Raw genomic sequence first — 16,815 nt, forward strand, 5'->3', positions numbered from 1 at the left:
GCTGGTGATTGAGAAATGATTAGTGAATAAATGGATGATTGGATAAATTAACAAATTGGAGCCACGGTCAACCCTGGTCCAGAGTAGATGGAGATATTTTTCCAATATTGCTGGAAAACTGCAGCTGGTCTGTAAGGTATACCTCCTTGGGTGGGTTCTGAAAAGGACCCAGTTTTCTAGATCTAGAGTAGCCTGATATTCTTGTAGTACCTCCGTGCAGAGATTGCTGAGATCCAAAGCAAATACCAACAAATGGTTTAGACTCTTAGTATGGTGATATGGGGGTTCATTAGTTTATATATTTGTCCCCATGGCACTAAGATAACCCAAAGATTGTAGATTTAGGTTCCATTCCATATCTTGATAAACAGGAAAAGGGTAGGTTTGGTGATTTTAATTTCTAAATCAGGGTTTTTTTCTGATTGCTCAGGGATATTTCCTTTTTAAATTGAATATAGGGAAGGAAAAATCTGAAGATGCATTGTGTTGCAATAAATCTTCCTCTTCTTACAACTCAATCTTCTCTATCCTTCCCACTCCATTCCCAGGTCAGAGGCTAATGAATCTAATCCCCTTGTTCTGAATTTTTTAAGTTTTAAACTATAAATTATAAATGTAAAAGAAGTTTTAAAAAATGGAGTTTTAAAAACTAGCCATAATTTTACTCATGCCCTAACCATTATGATTTCTCTAGGTTCCCTTCTGGTCTCTTTTTCATGTAGAGACATGTTTTCATGTTTTTAAATCCCCCAAGTGAAAATCTCTAGAGACCTCATACTATAAAAAGCTGAGAACTTCCCTTTTTGGTCCCTCAGGAGAGAGGCCAACTACAATCAGACAGAACATCTTTTTAAAGAGCAGTTCAGCAACAGTGATAGCTAAGTTGAGCATTATCATAAAAAGCACAAATAAGTACTTAAAGAGATTTTTAAAAATATTATTTGTAGCAAGAACTATACATTTACTGTCCATTTGAAGTCTCCTCTTTATGGCATGTCAGAGATATTCTGGTTTGGGACTAATAATTTGCTTCTCTTTTCCCCATTGGTGTTTTTATTTCTTATGGGTTCCTATAAGTATAATACAGCTGTAAATTATGATAAGGTTAATTGAGAAGCAACTTGATCCTCAAAAAGATAGTTTCTTGCCTATTTATTTCTACCATAAGAACTCATCTTTTAGGGGCCAGAATACTGGCAATTGATTTGCCAATTCCCCATAAGCTACTTTGGGGTACAGAGAGTTTTTGTCAGTCATCCTACTCTCTGAGTTTCTACGCTGAAAGTCTTTCATTCTAAAGTGGAGCAAGTTGGAGTCCAGGCCTGATGCCAAGCTCCCAATAGCAGAGGAAGCCCCAAAGTTGTCAAAATGAAGTCTCGGGGAGCAGAGATTGCTTAGTAGTTGAGTGCCTGCTTCCCATGTAGAGGTCCTGGGTTCCATCTCCCGTACCTCCTTAAAAAAAAAGTGATGTTCCTTTAAGGTCTAAACTTGATCTAAAATAGCACATTTGAGACCTATGTAGGACTTCTCACTAGTATCACGTTCTGAGATTTAAATCTCACAACTGAGGAAGCAGATTTGGCCCAACGGATAGAGCATCCGCCTGCCACATGGGAGGTCCGCGGTTCAAACCCCGGGCCTCCTGACGCGTGTGGAGAGCTGGCCCATGCAAGAAGTGCCGTGCCACACCGGGGTGTCCCCTGTGTAGGGGAGCCCCAGGCGCAAGGAGTGCACCCTGTAAGGAGAGCCGCCCAGCGTGAAAAAAGTGCAGATGGCCCAGGAGTGGTGCCGCACACATGGAGAGCTGACACAGCAAGATGATGCAACAAAAGAAACACAGATTCCTGGTGCCACTGACAAGAATGCAGGTGGACACAGAAGAACTCACAGTGAATGGACACAGAGAGCAGACAACTGGGGGTGGGTAGAGAGGGTGGGGAAGAGAAATTAAAAAAAATAAAAACAGAACAAAAAAATTTCACAAATGGGTCAAAACCAGTATTTCAGTGACATACTATGTGCCTCAAAACAGCATTTTGAGACTTCTTAGCTGATACACAGTATCCCTATAGTTCTGCCTTATATAACAATGAAACATGCAGGTTCTAGAATCAGGGTTTGAAACGCAGCTCTGCCACTTACTAGCCATGTGGTATTGAGCAAGTTGCTTAATGTAGCGGAGTGAACCAGTTTCCTCATCTATGTTATGGGGCTAACCGTACTTACACCTCATGAGCTATAGCACTGATACTGAGTAAAAGTGGGTTCCTTCTTCCTGATGTATTTATTTATTTATGCCCCTCCCCCACCTTGTGTGTTCTCTGTGTCTGTTTGCAGTGTGTTTTTTCTGTGTCTCTTGTTGTGTCAGCTCTCCACGGCGTGGGTGTGGGCCGTCAGCTCTCCGTGGTGCGGGGGCCGGGTTGCCCTCACAAGGAGGGCAGGGATGTGAACCCAGGGCCTCCCATATGGTAGACAGGAGCCCAGCTGATTGAGCCACAGCCGCTTCCCCTGATGCACTTTAAAGACCAACTACTGAGATACAGGAGTTCCAAAGAAAGAAAGTTTATTTGGTTGTGTAAGCAAAGGAGGACAGTGGCCTAAAGGCCCAAAAACTGCCTCCCTGGTTTTGAGGTACTTAAGAGTTTTTATGGAGGGAGGATGGAATGATTACCATCACAATACAAGAGAGTGAGGCTACTCTGGAGTAACCATAAACAGGGGTGTGAGCAGTTTAACTAGTTTCAGTCATTTCAGGTATTAACTTTTGGCTATTCTATAATATACTGGTAATAGAAAAAGCATCTGTATAATAATTCAGTCATCATTTGTTAATTCTTATTTCTCCATCAAAGTATTATCTCATTTAATCCTCACAAGCTTTAAAAATAGTGCCAGGGGGAAGCGGATTTGGCTCACTTGATAGTGTCCACCTACCACATGGGAGGTCCAGGGTTCAAACCCTGGGCCTCCTTGACCAGTGTGGAGCTGGCCCATGTGCAGTGCTGATGCGTGCAAGGAGTGCTGTGCCACACAAGTGTGTCCCCTGCATAGGGGAGCTCCATGCGCAAGGAGTGTACCACGTAAGGAGAACCACCCAGCACTACAAAAGTACAGCCTGCTCAGGAGTGGCGCCGCACACACGGAGAGCTGATGCAGTAAGATGACGCAACAAAAAGAGACACAGATTTCCAGTGCCGCTGACAAGAATACAAGTGGACACAGAAGAACAGACAGTGAACGGACACAGAAAGCAGACAACTGGGTGGGTGGGGGGGAGGGGAGAAAAAAAAATCTTAAAAAAAAAATAGTGCCAGGCACATGATAAGCATGCATTTTTTGAGGGCCTCAGGTGCAGAACTGGCTGATGACCAACCATAGGCACTAGCAGATGGCACGGTATCAGAGAAATTAAAGAAGAAATTCTAAAGTAAATAGTGTCTATGACATATGGCTAGAGACCTTATGCCAACAGTCAACAGAAATGTATATTCCTGAAGATGTGCAGATCAGTTTGCATAAACCAACACCCACTAAGGTTTTAAAGAATGTGGAGTGTGGATTCAGAAAGTGGAAGAACACGTCCTTCAAAATCCATTAGCAGCAAAACTATCACAAACATTTACACCACCAGGCATTGGGTGAGTTTAATTATTAAGTCCAAGGACTGGATTTCACTCAGCAGTCCCAGGATAAAATGCCTGAGGACAGTACTGAAGTTAGAAGTGGCAGGTGCACGTTGCCATGAGAGCAGGACAGGAAGCGAGTCACCTCTGCTAGCTATGTTGAACCATGAACTATAAACACGGCTTTCACAACAATTTCTTCCTGGCCTGTTGCCAAAGTGACTGAAGCCAGAAACGGTTGAGAATTTCCAGTCTGACTCTGTCATGAAAAGACTCTAACTCACTGAAAGAGGGCAACCCAAGAGCCGGTAAATAAGGAACTGGTTCATCAGGAATCAGTCAGTGACATAAGAGTGGTTCATACATGGGTCTTTATTGCATTATTTTTGCAATTTCTCTATAGGTTTGAAAAAGTTCAAGATACAAAGCTGGGCAGGGGTGGGTTTAAAAGGTAAAGGTAATACGTCATGCCCGGATCACTAGCTTCTACATCTTGTAAAGGTGGGAAGCAGCAGGAGTCAGGGGTCACCAGAAAGGTGAAGCTGGAGGGGGGGCGTATAAAGACTTCAAGGTAAGGGACTCACTGGTTGCCTATTCCTGATGAAAACACAAAGCTACATTCTAGAGGGTTAAGAAATTACTATGTTGGAGCGGATGTAGCCCAGTGACTGAGCGCTTGCTTTGCATATATGAGGTCCCAGGTTCAATGCCCAGCACCTCCTAAAAAAAAATTACTATGTAGATTGGTCAGTACATTACTTTATTAAATCCCCATATATACTTGGAAAGAAAAATGATCTCAACGCAAATATTATTGTTAACTAAAGGACAGAGCATTTTTATTTTTTTTGCAACTAGAAAAAACTACTCTTATTTGCTATATATGTGATCACTTGAACCTTCTGGTCACCAAGTCACTAATCTAGCAAAGGCCAAGTGATTAACTTAAAAATAAGGAATCAGTAAGATTTGAGTGTTGGGCAATTTGAATCACGAGGTCCCTTTCTTCCTTAAGACTGGGCTTTGGAAGAGGGCAAAAAGGGATGTAAATGGTTGGAATTGCTCTCTCTGTCTCAATTTGATCACCACTCCCCTTCACGCTCTGAGTAGAATAGAGGTGTAAGATTATTACAGGAGAGAAAGAGAAGAGAGGAGAGAGAAGGCAAGAGGAGTAGGCAGGGGCAGAGTCAGTGATTGCTGGAAAGAAGAATATAAGAAGAGCCCGAAAGTCCCCTGTGAACAGGGACTCAGGAGAGGCCCCACTCTATCCCATGGGGCATCAACACAGATCATACATTTGTAGCTTCCATGGGTACTTTCATTTTATCCTTTAACAAATTCGTGGAATACGGTTGTTATCAACAAACTTAATAAACTATATGATACCCATTCTATCTCGTTCAAAGGAGTGGTGAATAGGAGATTTATTGATGTTTCTGTTTCTGTGGTTTTTTAAGTTTTATTTTTTATTTTGGTTAAGTTTTATTTTTAATTAGAGAAGTTTTAGGTCTACAGGAAAATCATGCACAAAACAGAGTTCCCATACACCACCCTATTATTATCACCTTGCATTAGTATGTCTGGTTTATTTTTAATATAGCCAAGAAGGATATAAGCATGCTTTAACAGTATGATTCTAGATAATTTAATCATGAGCTGGTACTAATTAATTTCCCTAATGAAACAGCATGTTAAATTTGCTGTACTTACTGTTGCAAAGTCAATAAAAATATGTTTACTAAAATAAAACAAAAGAAAACCAGTGCCCAAGCATTCATAACAACACCCTACCTTTAGAAGTTATCAACAGATTTCTCAAGTTAACAAAGCAATTGGCAACTTTCGACAGATCCATTAACAATTAACATTTACTGAGTGTCATTAAAAATGAGCTGCTTTAGTAGGAATTTCTATTGCTTTTTGACTTTTCCAATGTTTAAACAAGCTTCTGACTGCTAGGATTCCAGGTAGTGTGGCATATTTAAATAATGCCGTAATCATGGAATCAGAGAAAGAACTCAATTATAGATTATAAGAAATCACATGCGTTATATAATTTCCAAAGTGTTTTCACACTTTACCTTATTTAATCCTCAACAGAAACCTCATCAGAGGTGACATTACCTTTATTTTACAGATGAAGAAACAGGTGCAGGCAGCCTGAGCTTTGAAATGGTTTTTGTTGGTTGGCTGGTTTGACTCTAAGGTTAATGCTTGTTCCACATCGCTCCTTCACTATAAAAACAAAACTTGCTCTATTACCATCTCAAGTGCAAAAGGACAAAGAACTTGCAATCCATGAAGCATCTAACTCCGAAAACAAGGCAAGAGCACCATTCCCCGTGTTCCTCTCCCCACCCCTATCCCCACAAGCAACTACTGCTAAGCATTTGGAGTGGATGTAGTTAAGTCACTCTACTGCTCTTCTGATAATGGCATTAGACTCATCAACAAGGAGATGCTTTCTTGAACATTCTGTGTTTATTTTCTTATAGACATAAGAACTTTGGAGACACTAACTTCTTGCAACTCAATGTCAAATGTTATCTGCAAAATAGGTCTGTGCTATACACAAAGAAACCTATATCTATGATGGAAGTTGATAGTTTCCAGCTGTTTCTCTGGCTGTGCATTAATAGATGGCTGATCATAGGGTGATGTTTCTAAGTTGAAGACTGTAGCTTGAATAATGGCATCTCATAATTGTAACTATCGTTTTTGCTCAATATGCCTAAAAGAGCAACACTGAACATTCAGGTTCTAAGCTGCCTGCCAGAATAGACTCAAGATTATGTGGGCCACCTCCACAGAACATTTTTAAGGTCAGAATATTTCCCAGGCCCAATGCTTCAGCTTCATCAAACTTATAATTAGCTTGCATCTTAGATGAGCTCCTACTTTAAAATGTGGGTTGAGAAACACCCACTTCAGAAGGAACATGAGGAAATGCAGTAGTTAATGAGCCACCTTGGTTACCCACCCATTAAAATGACCCTTATCTTGATCTTTTGTAGTTTGTATTTATTTAATAAAAATTTATGCCCTGCCCCATTTCAAAAAGGACATGAGACAGCTTTGTCATATAGTACATCTGCTCATTGATAATCTATTCTCAAGAAAGTATCAGCCAGATAGCATATCCAAAGTCCTAGAATTAATACAATGCACATAAGCATTTGGTACAAGTCAGGTCAATTAAAAGACAACACTTTTCCCTGGGCTTACTTTAGTGCAGAAACTTTAGTGCATAGAGCCATTCCAGCGGAGCCTTTTTGATTATATTCGATCCTTTCTCACAGTGGGTTGATGTAGCCCTGAGTCATCTTATATCTGGCAGGACAATCACAGCTTTGCACCCATCAATTGCAGTACATGGTGGCCAGCGTTTATCCTTTCTGACAATGTGCCTCTATTTCCCTTAATTGAGCTTAGGAAAGTTGGAGACAGGGACCATAATCAAACTGTCACCCACTTTTACCATTCTCAGTCAATGGCCAAGCTGAAAGACTGAGGCAGATCCTTAGAGGAGGGGAAGCAACAAGATTTGCCAGGGTTTCCTCACTGCTCAACAAGTCAGCCCTGCTCAGCAAGAGAATTACTAATAGGGCGATACCTCAAGACATTCCCAACTATAACACTCAGAATTAGGTGAGCTCAAAGAGAAATGCCAATGTATTGTTCAAGCCACCCTCTCCAGTTAACACACATGTAAATGGGCATGAAGTGGTAAGACAAGGCTCAGTGGGAAAGCTGGGGAGCAGTTTTAACCATAGCTTTTGCATTTGAGTAGAAGGGGAAGAAGAGAGGGCAGAGGATGTGGATGATGATGTCATGTGTGGATCGCTGCTGTCCCAGTACAGGGAAACTTTGGCAGAACAGAGCCCAGCCTGGAGTTTATCCTCTTGTATTAAAACGCAAGAAGGTTTTAAAAATTGCTCTCACAGCAGGCATGAAAGGGATTCTGGGATATTTTGTTGCGAGCATTTTATGCAGTGTTTCTGCATTTCTGTGGATTTCTTTTCATGTATGATACATGTAGGATATATTCTATACTGTGAGTTCAGTCATTCTCAAATAATCCTTTTGTCACTGCGTATTCAATCTTATTGATAGCCAGGGTTAAACAGATCAACGGCAGACCAGATTGGCAGCATCACTGTATTTCTCATAAGTATAGTCTCAGGACTACCTGCAGCAGAATTACCTGAGGTATTTGTTAATATTGCAGACTCCTGGCCCCACCCAGAACAGGAACCACCAGGGATGAGTTCTGGAATTTCCACTTTTCATAGATACCTTAGGTGATACTAATATGAATACACCTCATGAAAGCAAACTCTTCAGTGAAACCGAAAACATACATAGAAAAGACTGCACACCGGGCAGCCCCCTGTGGGTTTTTTGTGTGGGCGGCCTCCTATGACACCGCCCGAGCTCACTTCCAGGCACTGCCTGCTTTTGAGGGTTCACCCACACTGTTACAAGTGCCGAATGTATTCCATCGCGTGATGCTCGCCAAATTGAGGACCACTGCCTTCTAGAAAGGAGCAGGAGCAGAGCCTGTCCCCGCATGGACAGGGCACATCATATCTGAGGACATTTGTCTCAATTTTTGCCACAAGGCTAAAGTTTCCAGGAACTACAGAGAGAGGGCTCGTCTAGAGTGCAGGTGGCCAGAGCGGCGGCTTTAATCGCTAACTTTTCAAAAGAGGCTCCTTGAGGGTGCTCTGATAACCATATCAGCTCTGCCTCTTGAGGGCTCATCAGAGTCTAAATCTTTCCTGACCTCTAAATTCGCTGAAATAGCTTCTATGGAGGCAGCATTAGCATTGTGGTTAAAAGCCTGGAATCTGGAGCCAGGCTACCTGGGTCCAAACCAAACAAATGCACTGCCTGTGTGACTGTGGGGACTTTAGTTAACTCTTTGGAGTTTCAGTTTTTTCATCTGTACAATAAGGGTACTCCTAGAGCAGCCATAAAGAGGACGCAAAAAGCACTTTGGGTAGGGCCTGGCACACAGTAAGCTCTACATATGTGTTTGATAGATGAATCAATCACTAAACTAAATTTACCAGTGTAAGACAGACAATAAAGGAGTGTGTGGACCTAACGCCAAAGGAAGAAAGATACAGCGCTGTTGTGGGGGGAGTTAGCCTGGTGTATTTCCTACTTCCCCTACCCTTTAGAGAATTATCCACTGAGGGCTTGTTCATCTGTTACCCATATTTTTGTCACCAATGCGCCTTTCTCTTTTTTGAATGTAAAAAGTGTTAATTAACATGCCTACACATTTTGGTAGCCGGAGTTAATGGAATCAAGTTAATCATTAATCCAGGGTTGGATTCTTTTTAAAGAGGGTATTATTCCATTGTCTCAGATGATGGATGAACAATCCCATTACTTTACAACCATAAATACCAAGAAAAAAAAAATCCAATCTCTGATCCGTTCCGGTTTGTTTTCTGGTTCTTGTGCTCTGAAGCCACGACGCTGCGTGAATTTCCTGCCACATCTGTGGCTGCCAGGACACAGGGGCTGCACGGGCCCATCTTGCTACCGCCCTCTGTCTCGACCCATTTTGACTAGAATCTATCCCACAGACCACAGCCACCTTCCCCCTTCACTTTTCCTTTTCTCCCCTGGACATCCATTTCCTGAGTGTATTTTCAAGATCTTCACAGCTGTTTCTTCTTACAAATGTTGTACATACTTTTTTTGAACTTTAAATACCCAAAATAAAATTGATTTGTTAAAAAAAATAAAATTGATTTGTTAAAAAATATATACTGTAAGAAAAAAATATACATGTATATATATGCTGTAAAAAATGAAATCCATACACCACTCTATTAAAAAAATACATTCCATATGGACTTAGGTGTTCAATGTAAAAACTAACACTATAAAAATATTTTAAAAGTATAGCATATATTTATGATCCTGAGGTAAAGAAGGCCCCTTTAAACAAAACATAAAACACAAAAGCATTAAAAAAGATTCATGATTATAACCTCATAAAAATTTTAAAATTCTGTAAGATAAAAGAAACCGTAAAGTGGCTGTGGCTCAGTCAGTTGGGCTCCCGCCTACCATATGGGAGGCCCTGGGTTTGCGTCCCGGGGCCTCCTTGTAACGGAAGGCTCACCTGCACGCTGTGGAGCGCTGCTCAGCCCGCAAGTGCCACAGAGTGCCACCTGGCCCACAAGCACTGCAGAGAGCTGACTCAGCAAGGTGACACAACAACAACAAAAAAGGGAGACAAGTAAAAACACAGAAGAGTATGCAGTGAATGGACACAGAGAGCAGACAACAAACAAGACATGGCAGGGGGGGAAGTAAATAAAATTAACCCCGACACACAGAAGAAAGCACAGTGAATGGACACAGAGAGCAGACAGCAAGCAAGCCGCAAAGGGATGAAAAAAAAAGAAACTGTAGGAAGTGGATGTAGCTCAGTGGTTGAGTGCCTGCCTCCCACGTATGAGGTCCTTGGTTCAATCCCCAGTACTTCCTTAAAAGAAAAAAAAAGACACTATCAACAAAGTTTAAATGAAAGGCCATAGAATAGGAGAAAATATTTGTCACGTATACAAATAAGAATATCCAGAATATCTACAAATAAGTAGAAAAACTGGCAGAAGACATGCAGTAATATAAATGGCCAATAAGCTTTGAATGTTTTCTGGGGTATGGATTGCTGTTTGTTCACGGCTAGCTCCAGCATCTAGAACAGTACCTTGATGTTGAACAAATGTGAAAACCTGCTCATTCTGATTTGTAACCAGAAAAATGAAATTAAAACGGAGATTTTTTTTTTTAATCAGTTGGATGGGTAAAATTTTGTAGTGTTAGTTAAAATGTAGGGAAATGTGCATCCTCGTGGTGTTGGAAATATAAATGATACCTCTTACTGAAGGGTAATTTGTCAGTATCTACCCTAGTGCAAAAGTGCAAAAATGATAACCTGTGAAACAAAACTGTTGACATGCCCAAATATGTAAATGTACAGAAAAAAGTTTGGGCATATACTTTTTTTTACTTCACAAAGCATACAAATTGACTCATTCTTTTATAAAGGTTGCATAATGTTCCACTGAATTGGCATAGCATAATAATCTAATTAGCTTCCTACAGACGAAAATACTGATATCAGTCTTTACTATGCTAAATAATGCAACTCGGCAACTGGAAAAAGACCTTGAATAGAAGGCGGAAATGGTAAAGACAAATGAGTTTATCTGGCTAAGAGACTTCAAAGTGAGTCGGGAGGTCTCAAAAAGCTAATGCTTATGTATGTCTCAGCAGGATCTCATCAACAGCCAAAGCAGATGCTACCCCAAATAGTGGGGCTCCTGAGGGCTCTGGAGACACGCAGGTCTGGTCATGACAGATACCTCTGGAGTTTGGTGCCTTGCCAGTGGGCTCTACTTTAGGGTTTGTGCTCCGCAGTGTACAGAGACGGATTCAGATGTGACTTCTCTACACATGCCTCTTCTGTCCCTTTTATTGAACTTACAGTTGGAGCTGGGGTCGGTGTATGTCCAGGAGATTTGAATCTCTGGGCTGTCTTATGTGTCAGCTGGCCCTGAACCTCAGCTGAATTGCAACACCTACTCTCCATTTCATTGGCCTCACCCAGGACAACTAACAAGGAACTGAGGATGGACAACCACCACACCAAGGAACCAAGAGAGTCTACAACTGCAAGCAAGAGAGCCCCATCCATCAGCCATACGGGATCAAAGCCCCCTCTCAATTAGAGGTGGAGTGGGCATCACCATCCCAGAATCCTCAGGATTGGGGAATAAAATATGGATCAGAGTAGACTTACTAGTATTCTACTAGAGACTTATTGTGATTCTAACAATGGAAGAAATTATATCATTGATTTGGAGACAGTGGCCACTGGAGGTGCTGAAGTCAGGGAGAGGGAAAAAGAGGTATAATATGGGAGCATTTTTGGAACTTGGAATTGTCCTGAATGATATTGCAACAACAGATATACAGGCCATTATATATCCTGCCACAACCTACAGAATGTAGTGGAGAAAGTGTAAATCACAATGTAAACTATTATCCATGCTGTGCAGCTGTGCTCCAAATTGTCTTCATTAATTGCAATGAATGTACCACACTAATGAAAGAAGTTGTTGATGTGGGAAAAGTGGGAAGTGTGGGCAGTGGGGCATATGGGATCCCTTTTATATTTTTATGTAACATTTTATGTAATCTAAGTATGTTTTAAAAATAAATAAAAAATATATTTAAAAAATAATGCAAATCTATATCCTTATACATATTCTTTGTACACTTTGTGCAAATGTTTTGATAGGATAGGAAGCTCTCATCTGGTAAGGATTGTTCAGAATAAGGCTAGCAATAAAGAGTAAAAAGGATCATTCTTTTCCTAAGATTACTACTTTATTAAACATGAATTTTAAACCACATAAAGGAATAGAAAATTTTCCAAAGTAAATGCAAAAATGGAAAAACAAAACAAAACAAAAAAAACAACTCTTTTTCTATGTCCATTTACAATGCCAAGAATATAAATATAAGATAATTAAAACAAAGGATGATTTTTTTTCCCCAATGTCTGAGCATATGCATACATATACTAGATCCCAGTTGTATCAGAAATCTGATAATGGATGTCTTATCTTCTTTTGGCAATCCTACATAAAGCAGTTGGACCCTACATAGCGAGACATTGTAGAGTAGTAGGAAACACATCCTCAGTTATTAGTCCTGTTTGCTTAATTTGGACTTCATAGCATAATTAGGGGGTGATCTCAGGCAATTTTATGGCCTCAGGTTTTTCTTTGGTAAAATGGAGGTTTGGTCTGGTTGAAATAACTGGTATGGCCCGGATTACAGGTGTGCTAGCATTTGAGGGCAGGTATGAGGCCAGCCCAAGCCTGCAGGTGTGGCTGGAGCTAAACTCTGCAGACTTGGAGCCCCTGATCTTGAATCTATCATGAACTTGCTTTGTTGCTTAACCACTCACAAGATAAGTCTCAGAAACTGTAAATTGGTATTTACCTCAAACGGTGCCCTGAGGATTAAATGGGTTAAAGAACGGATACTGCCTAGCCCTGTGCCTGACATCAAAGATGCCCTTGGTCAATAGCAGCTGTGAGTATTTTAAACACCAAAGTGAGCCAATATCATGCTTGGAAGTTGCCAAATACAATTTATATAGTAGCAATAACAATAGCATATACTTGTACTGTACTTATTAGGTGCTGGGCACATTGTGAGTACTTAACATCTATTACAACAGAACCAGAATTTGAAACTAGCAATGTGTGGTCTTAGCCACTATAAACTTTTATCATTGTTTACAAATACCTGTGTATTTCTCTGTGTGGGCATAAATATGGTATTTTTTCCCATTCTGATAGCTACCCTACTTCAATGCCTGATACCAAAGTCTCTTTCTTACCAAGTTTTTTAAAATTAAGATTACTTTGCCAAACACTCAATTTCAATTCTGGGTGCCAGACTTGGCTCAGTGGTTAGGGCTTCCATCTGCCACATAGGAGGTCCGTGGTTCAAACCCCCGGGCCTCCTTGACCCGTGTGGAGCTGGCCCATGTGCAGCGCTGATGTGCGCAAGGAGTGCCCTGCCACACAGGGGTGTCCCCCGAGTAGGGGAGGCCCACGTGCAAGGAGTGCACCCATAAGGAGAGCCACCCAGCACGAAAGAAAGTGCAGCCTGCCCAGGAATGGCGCCACACACACGGACAGCTGACACAGCAAGATGACGCAACAAAAAGAAACACAGATTCCTGTGCCGCTGACAACAACAGAAGCGGACAAAGACGACGCAGCAAATAGACACAGAAAACAGACAACTGGGGTGGGGGTGGAGGAGAGAAATAAATAAATAAATAAATCTTAAAAAAAAAAATTTCAATTCTGCCCCCTAATTTAAAATCTGTTTTTTAAAAAATGACAACCCAATGATAATTGTTATAAAGGCTATATAAAAAGAGGGATTGTATCCTTGAATGTGGTTAAAAGGGGAAATGTTAGGGTATATACATGGTACTGGAATAAAATTTTTAAAAATAATCCATGGAACTGCACAATACAAACAGAGAACCCTAAATTAAACTATGGACTACAGTTAATAGTACAATTATAAAAAGGTGCTTTCGTCAATTGTAACAAATGTAACATACCAATGTAAGGTGTTAATAATAGGGGAGTAGATGGGAATCCTGTATTTTATGCATGATTTTTCTGTAACACGTTTTTGGTCAGAGATAAAAAAAGGAGGGGTTATAAGAAAAGACATTATTAAACTTCCCACTGGTCACTTACAGCCTTGAAAGTCATACCATGACTCCTTTGAGTCAAATATTTTGGAACTCAAATGCTTGTAATTACCTTCTCTTACTGGGCAGCATTCCATGCCATTAGCTTACACTAACTCCCTGAGTTTGCAGCTCAAAATTGAATGGTTTCCCACTAGGTCATATGCAACTTTATACCAACTCATAATATGCCCCTTACAGGAAATATAGTTTGTATTGCTGACTGAGCAAGACTCAGTGTTTCGGCCTTCTGGGATTCTGTTAATTTACCCACTGTAAAAGGTTGTTTTGTTTTCCTTCCTTAACTCACTTTTATCCCCATCTCTAGCACAGTAAAAAGCATTTCCCCTCTAGCAAGCAGGACCCTCAGTGGTGAGACTGGACTGGGAATGACATGTTACTTGTACGGCACGGCTGTTTCGCTCCTGGGATGCAGAGGAGGCACTGAGGCTGGTCCAGGCAGGTTCAGGAATTCCCTGTACTAGACTGTCATCTTCTCCCCCAGACTCTCAGAGTGCTGAGTGGGCTCTGGTCTACCCTAGCCCAGGAGTCCTGCTGTCCTCCCAGATGGCCAGTTTCTAGCCCCTATGCTCCCTATTCTCATTCCACCTTGCCCATCAATGAAATCTGCCTAAGGCTGAATTTCAGCTGAGAGGAGGGAGGCTTCTGAGCCCAGGCAAAGCTGTAGAGATGGTGAAGTGTTGCTGAGCATTCTGAGATATTTAGAAAAACTCTGTTTGCCCAGAGCATATTAAGGATGTGGGAGAGGGTGTGTGTGTATCAAGAGTGGGATATTTTGCCACCCTAACCCAACACACAGGTGACCACCCAAGATGCCCTGTTATTTATACAAAGCATTTAGTGGCATTTAGTGGGGTACATGGAATATATTCAGTATTTTCTAACTAACGCAAGGTTATTTTGGTGAGCTTCAGAGGGCTCTGAACTCGTACACTACGCTGCGAAGAACAGGGACTGATAGTCATTGGCACCGCTCCGGGGAGTCGGGCACACAGGCTTGCTTATGGCATACTTGATTTATACTTCTACAGGCACCATGGGCAGTGCAGTGGTTTTTATGCTACCCACCCTGGTGGTGGAACCTTTATTCCAAAAAAATCTTATGTGAAAATCCAATGTAAAAAAGTTCAAGCTGAGCTGCTCTGGTTTAAGGAATGGGCCCCTAAGCTGTCTATTGTCTTCTCGGTGACTGAAGTAGCCCGACTCATCCCCTCAGAACCCCCCAGGCTCTGGAGACCCATTTGAAACTGTAAGAACTGGGACTTGGAGTCCTCACATATCTGGGTTTGAATTTTCGGCCCTGCCACTTACTAGCTAAGTTGTTTTGGGCAAATCACTTTTCCCCCATCTGCAAAACAGGGAAAAACATTACCTAATTCACAGGATTGATATGAGGATTTAAAATAATACAGGAAACCAGCTGGTACATGGTAAGTATTCAATAATCAGTACAATATTTACTCCTCATCCCCAAATACCCTTTTTTATTTCTCTTTTTTTTTTACAAAGTTTCCCAAGAATAGAGAACAGAATGTCCTACGGAAACATAGTTCCCATGGGGGCTACAAATATCACCAATTTCAGTGAATAGTTACGTGGGTCAAAATATTTTCCCTATTTATCACTGTTCTTTGAACAATCTGCTTAAAAACACACATACACATATGCACATGACAAAAAGCCTTCTAAAACTTCAAATTTTCCAGAGAGCACAGACTAAGGATTTACTGCTCAGATATGTAGAAATAGTGTCAAATATTTATCCTAGATCAGACGTACAAGGAAAGTCCTATTTCCTTAGCATACAAGGCTCTGCCGCTTCGTACAGCACAATCTCAGGCTCTCAGCTGACTGCTCCTGCTCCAAGACCAAGTCATATGCTTTCCCAGACTGTTGTCTTGGCAGAAGGTTAATTTTTCCCAGAATTCCGATCCTTACCTTATCCTCACCTGTCTGCTGGATAACATTCAAAGCTCGGTTCAAGCATCAGCTCCCCCAAAAAGCTTTCTCAGCTTCACCAAGCCCCTCAAGGCCAGGCCTTTGAACACATCCCCGCTATAGGGCTTATCCTGGCCTGGCAGCTGGTGTGAAGCCCCAGCCCTAGTTCCTACAGGGACGGCCACGTCTTCTTCCTTGTACTCCTGCACATAGGTTCTGAAATACAGTAGGAGCTCAAACATATGTGTTGAATGAATACACAAATGAATTACTAAAAGCCAGTTTTGGGTTAATGCCCCAACTCTATCAGTTACCAAGATATAATTTTGGATCACCAATTTCTTCATTTATAAAGTCTACCTGCTCTCATCCATAAAATGGAAATGTAGAAATAACTTATCTCACCGTTCTTATGCAGCCTAAATGAGGAAAATTTGTAAAGAGCCTAGCACAGGGCATGGCACAATAAACAACAGTTGCGTTTCTTTCTTTTTCCCCATCCTCTCTGCTCCTCTTGAAGAGCTACCTAGAAAATGAGACCAGGACTAAGTTCCTTCTCATTGCTGCCACATGCTGCCTCAAAATATGAATGGTTGTAATTCATAATAACAATAATATTCCAAAATTAATTTTAAATCTAAAGTAACTGTTCCTAGATACTCTGGCATTTCTCTTGGAATTCTGGATAATAATTAATGCTTATCAGTTTCTGCCTAAGTTTGGCATTCATACAGAATTGGTCTTCGAAATTGCTGATAAAAAACAATCTGTCTGATCTATGCTCTGTGAGGACAAAAGAGAAAAGAAACTATGTGTATTACACTAATGAAGCATTTCTAAAAAGTTCTTTATGTAAAATTACATTATCTTAATGTTTAAGTCAACAATACTGCCAATGATGGTGCTTAAATA

The 16,815-nt window shown here is 41.1% G+C and overlaps 1 protein-coding gene across 2 annotated transcripts in view; it reads right to left on the reverse strand.

Annotated features, from left to right (window-relative positions):
* Nucleotides 1-16,815, reverse strand: part of CPM (carboxypeptidase M) — a 72,674-nt gene that overhangs the window by 39,035 nt on the left and 16,824 nt on the right. Inside the window, exon 3 of one of the 2 annotated variants that reach the window (XM_071218937.1) lies at nt 5,748-5,858. The exons of the other annotated variant lie outside the window; for it this stretch is intronic. The gene's annotated coding sequence lies outside the window, so the exon portion shown is untranslated. The remainder of the gene's footprint in view (nt 1-5,747; nt 5,859-16,815) is intronic. 2 annotated transcript variants of the gene reach the window in all.

This window comes from Dasypus novemcinctus, chromosome 12 (assembly GCF_030445035.2).
Source record: "Dasypus novemcinctus isolate mDasNov1 chromosome 12, mDasNov1.1.hap2, whole genome shotgun sequence".
Taxonomy (NCBI): Eukaryota; Metazoa; Chordata; class Mammalia; order Cingulata; family Dasypodidae; genus Dasypus; species Dasypus novemcinctus.